Genomic DNA, 8,428 nt, shown 5'->3' on the forward strand with positions numbered 1-8,428 from the left:
GTAACGGTCGACGCATCACGGAGTCGTGGCTGGAGTGGCAACCGACGAGGTTGCTCAAGTAAGGCGATAGCCCTTTGTGCCGTTTGTTGAGGTAGCCAAGAGCGTAAGTGGTGTAGCCGTAGTCGAGGTAGCCGTGCGAAGAACGCCGTGGTCGGTGTCGAGCCGAGGGTTGCCGGTGTCGAGGTAGTCGTCGTGGAGCCGTGGAAGAAGAGCAGCAGCGGCCTGAGGAGGAGGCGGCGGCTAGAGAAGGAGCGCGGCGGCGGTGCTCGAAGTAGGCGATAATGAACCCGACAGCGTGACGAAGACCGGCGTGGATGGTGACGTTCCTGCGCCAAGGGAGACGGCGCGGCGCATGTCACGAGGAAGTCAACGCGCGTGGACGGCAGTGGATCACGGGCCGCAGCGTTACGGTCCGAAGGGGCGACACAACGGCGGCGGGCAGGTTGGAGCGACGGCGCAGAAGACCTCAGAGCGGTTGCAGGGATCGCGTGCCACGCTCGCTACGGCCCGATGGGGCGACGCAGCGGCAGCGCGAGGGTCGGTGCAGCCTCGGGGACGGCCTGGAGCGGACGGCCTCGGTGCGGCGGTTGACCGCGGGCCGCGACACTACGGCCCAAAGGGGCGACGCAACGGCAGCGCGCGATGTAGTGCAACCACGATAACAGTCTCAGGGCGGCGGCGGAGACCACGTGTCGCGGCGCTACGGCCCGTAGGGGCGACGCAGCGACGGCGCGGATCGATACAGCCACGAAAAAAACCACGGGACGGCGGCGGTGCGGCCTGATGAGACGACGCAACGGTAACCCGTTGCTCGGTCAATGAAGAAACACGTTGTACTCGAAAACAATCTTCATGAGATCCTGCGAAGCTGCGCGTAGACGGTTGATCTGACCGTAGACGCGACGAGCGAGAATCCAAAAGACATGAGCCGAAGACGAAACACCCGCGACGGTACCTCTGCACGGGTCGGACGTGGCATGAGGACCGCAGTCAGGCTTGCCAATAGCACTCAGCCGGCCGGAAAAACGCATGCCATGCATTGCACGGGATGCATGCAACAGCGGCGTGGATCCAGGTGGCCTGGTGGACAGGCGCTAGCGGCCGTCCACACCAAGCGGCCCGCACGCGCGCGGGACGGAGGGCCAGTATAGGACGCGACCGGCCACCGTACCAATGCACGCGTTGCAGTCGAGTGAAGGCGAGAGTCGTCGGCGATTATTCGGTAGAGGCGTGTTGTAGATGACCAACTGCGGTGGGCCACGCAAACCGATCCTAGATCGGAAAATTAAAAAAGAAAAATTGATCAAACGGACCGGTGGAAGAAAGAAAAACCCGGATCAACGATCGGGAAAAAGACTCTTTAGGGCAGCCGGTCAACACGACCGTCGGACGAACCCTAGGTACGGGCTGCGCAGCCCCCGGCGGCGGTCATGAAGGCCGACCGCCCCGGGGCGGCGCGCGGGTGCCGAAGCGGCGATGGCTAGGGTATAAGATCAATTAGGCTGATACCATGTTAGAAGGAAAAGAGGAATTTGGTGGGATTGTTTTATGTATTGCTTGAGCCTCGTGGGCATCTATATAGGAGTACAAGGTCATCTTGGAGTATAAGGCAAGGTGGAATAAATCCTACGCTATCCTATGATTCTATAATAATAATGATACTCAACAGAGATAACAACTTGAAGGTGTTCATTCTAGGTCCTGAAAACTTCTGCGTTCTGGCACTTCTAGATATTCAACAAGAGAGCCATGATTACTGTGTTCCTTACTTTATTAGCTGGCTCGGAGATGGCTAAGTCATGTTGAGAGAGTCAATAATCGTCAGGTCGCCCTAGGTACTGAGCAGTGTATGAGAAGATGAGTTGTTGATTCGGCTTTTTTAGAACACAGACACGCTTTGATGGAGGCGATCGGTCGCCGGTACCTTTCGCACATTAGTGAATATTCTCTGCGTGTGTGCCAGCCAAAGTAACATTCAACACCGGTTAGGCGCAAAGTTATTTTTTCAAATAATGCAACACTACTAGGAAATACCTGATAGAAGATGAGACACATTTATTGTATAGGAGATGAATGTGTCTCATCTCCTATATTTGCACGTGCTATCTTATTTGCATGCATGCGGGTAAGAAAATGCTACCTTATTTTCTAACAATAATAGTAGACGCCTAGCAGTAGCGATGGGTAAGTGTCAGGATGGACACGGTCCAGCCGGGCCTTGACCGAGCCGCCTGTTGGACCGGCCGCCGGTGGACTGAGCCGGACCGGACCGACCAGCCTCGCGGTCCTGTTTTCAGAAACCGGACCGGCAGCGACGAAGCCTGAGCCGGACTGAGAGGACCCGGAGGACCGGCCATGGAGAGGTTTTGCGATGACCACGGCGTCGGCAACGACGGCAAGAGACGGATGTGGTGACCATGGCGGGGGCGTGAGGATGTGGATGTGGTGGTCATGAGCTTCTGCACGGTGACCATGGACGCCGGAAGGCACGGGAGTGAGCCATCGCGACCACGAACATCACACCGGCAGCCGCAGCAACGCGCACGTCGGGGTCCTCCAGCATGTGGCCGGCGAAGTGCTGGTGCACTAGCAGCAACGCACGCGCGCGCGCTGGGATCCTCCAGGAGAAAGCCAACGATGCGGGCTATGTGTTCGGTTCCAGATCTATATCTTGTGCACGCCTTTGTTGTGTTTTCTTAGCATTTTCTTACCCGCATGCAAATAAGGTAGCCCGTGCATGAGCGCACAAATTTGTGTGTGCTAGTCCTCCGTAATTAGTGGATCAGACCTAACGTGGAACTGAGTCCTAGTCGTCGGCGTAGTGGACGCACAAGCCAGATCATTAATGAAAAACGTTTTATGCTGAATGAAAGGAAAGGGAAACGTCCGTATCAGATCGATCCCGTCTTTCTCGTTCTTTCTGTTTCTCCTACGCTGAATGAATGGAAAGGAAAACGGCAGAGAAACTCCATCCTTTTACGCTAATATTACGCTGAATAAAAGGAAAAGGACGGCCGCCCTTGTCGTGCGCCATGTCGACGGACTTCTCGCCGCCATCGTCGGAACTGCCTCATCGCCGCGTCAGTTGCTCGAATATGAACTGCCCCGTGTTGGCCACGCTGGATTCAGACCCCATCGCTGGTTCATGTCGCCAGAAGGCTGCCTGATTGAGAAACCGCCATGTTTGTTTCGGTCCAACCGAGTTAACCGAGCTAAGACCGGACCGGACCGGTCGATTTTCGGGCCGAAATTCACGGCTCAGACCGGACATATTTTCCAGCGGGCCAGGACCAATCGGTCCGGTCCAACGCGGTCCATGAGTGGGCCGAAAAGCCCACTCGGTACGTCCAGCCCGAGGTAAGTGACACACGCTACTGTTAAGTAGCAGTAGCGCCGGCATAAGACCGACGCTATAGGTATATGTTAGTAGTAGCGCGTGCTGACACGAAAACCGCTGCTACTAAGCAGGCCCCGAGGTACCCCAGGTCGAGCCTTAGTAACAGCGCCAACCCTACACCCGGTGCTACAACTAATCCGGTAGATGTATCGCGGGCCGCTGGTCCCTCGCTGCTACTACGATTAGACGGGCCAGCTGGTGGGTCTCAATTAGCAGCAGCGCTGGGCCGCCCGCACCCGCTGCAGGTACTTCCGCTAGCACCAACGCCTGTTTGTAGCATGCGCTACTGCTAACTGGCCCTATCTCCTGTGCCTGTCACTCTCCCTCTCCACTCTCACTCACTCGATCTCCCTGCTCTGGCGACCTTCCTCCCCCATCACGGTCGGCTGTCCCCGTGTGGCTGCCCTCCCCATCCCGACCCTCCCCGTGCGGCCGCACCCAACATCATGGCCCTCCCCGTGCGGCCGCCCCCCCCATCCTGGCCCTCCCCGTGCGGCGGCTCTCTCCTGTTGCCGACAGGCCCCACTGCCTCTCTCTGGCCATTCAACCCGGCAATCCGACCCATGGTTGGCCGTGCCCATGGGCACCCGATCCGAATGGACAGGGTATGGGTCGCCATATTCACCCATGGGTAAGCCCGATGGGTAACCCGATTACTCATGGGTAGGGTATGGGCATAATATTCTGCCCATGGGTCATCCGATGGGTCACCCGATTAATATTAGTGATTAAAACATATTATTGTTTTATATTATGTCTGAACGTTTTTGGTGAAGATACTTGCTACTCCCTCCGTCCCATAATATAAGAATGTTTTTTACACTACATTAGTGTAAAAAACTTTCTTATATTATGGGACGGAGGGAGTAGTAATTAATTTCTTTATAGAACAACCAAGGCACCTAGTAGCGATGCATGTATTTATTTTTGATCGCTCCTGGTAAGCCCTGTAGATGAATTGATCAGCTAAGCAGCTTTTTTTGAGGCGTAAAAATCAGATTTATTCATGAAATTCCACATGAAGTGGGATACATCTGACATCATGAGGAGCACCAAACTGGCGTCGTGGACCTCTAGAAAAAGAAAACTTTGCTAGACGATGTGCTTCAACATTGACCCTACGACTCTCAAAAACAAAAGTACAGTGCAAAGGAGGTGATCTAAGGTTAATCTCGCTGACAATCGCTCCATACCTTCCCCTAGCGTTATTGTTGATGTCTAATACTACCTGTTGGCAATCCGAAGCCACCACCAGGTTTTGGATTCCAAGATCCTCTGCCAGGGCTAGTGCCTCCCGGCATGCCATCGCTTCAAGGGAGGCTGGGTCCGTGACCCCTTCGACAACAAGGGCTGAACTCCCCATGTAATTTCCTTCTTCATCTCTACAGATTGCCGCAGCTGATCCTCCACATCTTCCTGCCACACCGGCATCCACATGTATTTTGAAATGTCCAGCTGGTGGCTTAGCTGGGCATAAATTCACATGATCGTGTGTGACGGCTGCCGACGACCGCCTTTGTTTTTTCTCGTTGACGATTCCGAGGTCGGCTATAAACCTTGTGATGAATCCATGAGTCGCTTGGGGACTTTGGAATATAGCTTCGTGGAGCGCCTTCCGCCTTGAGTGCCAGATAGTCCAAAGAGTCACCGCAGCCATTACAAACTCCTCATGAGATAGCAGTTCCATTAGTGTGAATAGCCACTGCTTTGCCTTGGGTTCAGATGTTTCTGTTATTTTATGTGTAACTTCCTCATCCATGAGAGCCCATATACACTTCTAGACGACGTGCATTCCAAGAGTGAATGACGCCAGGAGTCTCGCACTCCACACAAGCCGCACTGCGGGGAATCGGCCATGTGACGATGAGCACGAACATCATTAGTCGGGAGCGAGTGTTTCGACAATCTCCATAAAAACATCCGTACTTTTCCCGGAACTGCAGTTTTCCACAGGGTTTTCCACGCCCCCTCCTCGGCCCTGGAGCTGGATGATCCTAGGATTTCTTCAAGCCATGCTTCTCTTCGGTTCCTTGTAGCAACGAGCATATTATATGTTGATTTCACAGAAAAAGACCCATGCTTTTCATAGTGCCAAGACCAAAAGTCATCGACATTTCGTGTGCACAAGGGTATTCCAAGAATAACCTGTACATCCATCGGCATGAAGGTTGTCCGGATGAGCTGTTTATTCCAGGACACGGTTACGGTAGTTATGAGCTCAGAAACCATAGTGGGAGGGTTAGGTGTGATGGATCCATAAGGCCGCATCATCTCCTCTCTAGGTAACCAGTTTTGCGTCCATATATTTGTATCTGCACCGTTGCCAATCCGCTTGATCAAACCTTGTTTCAGTACATCTCTTCCCTCTAAGATGGCACGCCAAATCTGGCTCGGGTGGCTTCCCAGCACCGCTTGCAAGATGTCAGAGTTTGGGAAATAAACGCTTTTCAGCACACGCGCACTTAGAGATTCCGGGTGCTGCAACAGTCACCATGCTTGCCTTGCCAACATGGATAGATTAAAAAGCTCGAAATCTTTGAACCCAAGACCTCCCATACCTTTGGGTTGTGTCATTGTTTTCCAGGAGACCTAGTGTGGTTTCCGTTTCCCATCCTTTGTCCCCCACCAGAATTTGCGAATCAGCATATTCAGATGTTCACATAAATCTCTTGGGAGCTTGAAACAAGACATGGAGAAGACCGGGACTGCCTGAGCCACAGATTTGACAAGAACTTCCATGCCAGCAGAAGACATGGTGGGCTCAATCCAACCCTGTACCTTACACCAAAGTCGGTCTTTGAGGTATTTAAAAGCCCCGTTCTTCGAACTCCCTATATTTGAGGGCATCCCTAAGTACTTTTCATTTAGTGTTTCGTTGGGAACATTTAGCGTCTCTTTGATTTCTTGCCTGACCGAATCCAGGACACCCTTGATAAAATAGATAGAAGACTTGTCATAGTTAATACGCTGCCCGGTTGCCTGACAGTATATATGTGTCCAGGACATGGTGCATCTCCATTGCTCCCATACCATTAGCCTTGAAGAACAGCAGGTTGTCATCAGCAAAAAGAAGATGGCTTACCGGTGGCGCCGTAGGAGCTATCTGTAGTCCATGCATATTGGATGACTCACTTTTTGATTTTATCATGCATATTGGATGACTCACTTTTTGATTTTAAGTAGCTGCCCAACAGCCTCAAGCCGCCTCAACAAAGTTAGATGTCGGCCATTTGGGCCTCTAAAGCGAGCCCATCTCGTATCCTGTTTGCATGCTAATGCAACGAGGCAGCGGCGCAGGCTGCCACTTTGTTTAGTACCACCTCGCCTAGCTGTGCTGGTGGGACGTGCCGATTTGCCTATATAAGGGCATCTCCAGCCGTTGGCCCCCCCCCCCCAGGACGCATAAAAATCGCCCTCTAGGGGCGAGTCGGCGATACAATCGGCGCTGGGGGCGGTTTTGCGCCCAGTCGTCGCCCCCAGGCGCCGAAATTGGCCCACTTTGCAGCCCAATTTCGGCGAATAAAGGGCCCATATGGGCGAGAATAGGCCCATATTCGGCGTGGTTTCGCCGTGTCTCGGCGTTCAATTATCAACACAATTATTTCTTATTACATATTTCATCACAGAAAAATCAAATAGTTCAACAAAATAGTACAACAACAAATAGTTCAATACAAATTATATAGTTCAACAAATAAAAACTCGTATTTCATCACACGGCGTCCCCCTTGAGCCTCCATAGGTGCTCAATCAGATCTTTCTGCAGTTGATGATGCACCTATGGGTCTCGGATCTCCTGACGCATACTGAGATAGGCAGTCCAAGTTGCCGGTAGCTGGTGATCAACTTCGGCTAGAGGACCCTGCCTGTAGTATGGTTCAATGTCAAACACTGGGTCTTCTTGCTCGCTCTAGATGATCATGTTGTGCAAGATGACACAGCAAGTCATAATCTCCCACATTTGATCTTTGGACCAGGTCTGAGTGGGGTATCGAACAACAGCAAATCGAGATTGGAGCACACCAAATGCCCGCTCGACATCCTTCCTACAAGCCTCCTGAAGCTTCGCAAACCAGGCGTTCTTGCCTCCTGCCACAGGGTTTGAGATCGTCTTCACAAATGTCGACCATCTCGGATAGATGTCGTCAGCTAGATAGTACCCCTTGTTGTATTGGTGCCCATTGACCTCGAAGTTCACCGGAGGAGAATGGCCCTCAACGAGCTTGGCAAAAACAGGAGAGCACTGCAGCACGTTGATGTTATTGTGAGTTCCTGGCATACCAAAGAAGGAGTGCCAAATCCAGAGGTCCTGTGTGGCTACCGCCTCAAGCACCACACTGCAACCGCCTTTGGCGCCTTTGTACATCCCCTGCCAACCAAATGGGCAATTCTTCCATTTCCAATGCATGCAGTCGATGCTTCCAAGCATCCCAGGAAATCCTCTTGCTGCATTCTGGGCTAGGATCCGAGCAGTGTCTTCCGCATTGGGTGTTCTCAAGTATTGTGGCCCAAACACTGCCACCACTGCCCGACAGAACTTGTAGAAACACTCTATGCTGGTGGACTCGGCCATGCGCCCATAGTCGTCGAGTGAATCACTGGGAGCTCCATATGCAAGCATCCTCATCACTGTCGTGCACTTCTGGATGGAGGTGAATCCAAGAGCGCCAGTGCAATCCATCTTGCACTTGAAGTAGTTGTCGAACTCCCGGATGGAATTCACAATCCTGAGGAAGAGCTTTCGGCTCATCTGGTAACAGCGCCGAAATGTTCTCTCGCCATGAAGTGGAGCATCGGCGAAGTAGTCGGAGTAGAGCATGCAGTAGCCTTGGAGACGATACCGGTTCTTTGCTTTCATCCGCCCCGGCGCCGAGCCACCTCGCTGCGGCTTTTCATTGCTCGCCAGCAGCTGGGCGAGGGCGGCGAGCACCATGAGATGCTCTTCTTCCTGGACGTCGGCCGCGGCTTCCTCCTCCAGCAGCGCGGCGAGCTCTTCCTCCTCATCCGAGTCCATCGCCGAGGCAGGCAAAA

The sequence above is a fragment of the Triticum aestivum genome, chromosome 3A (genome assembly GCF_018294505.1).
Source record: "Triticum aestivum cultivar Chinese Spring chromosome 3A, IWGSC CS RefSeq v2.1, whole genome shotgun sequence".
NCBI classification, from domain to species: Eukaryota; Viridiplantae; Streptophyta; class Magnoliopsida; order Poales; family Poaceae; genus Triticum; species Triticum aestivum.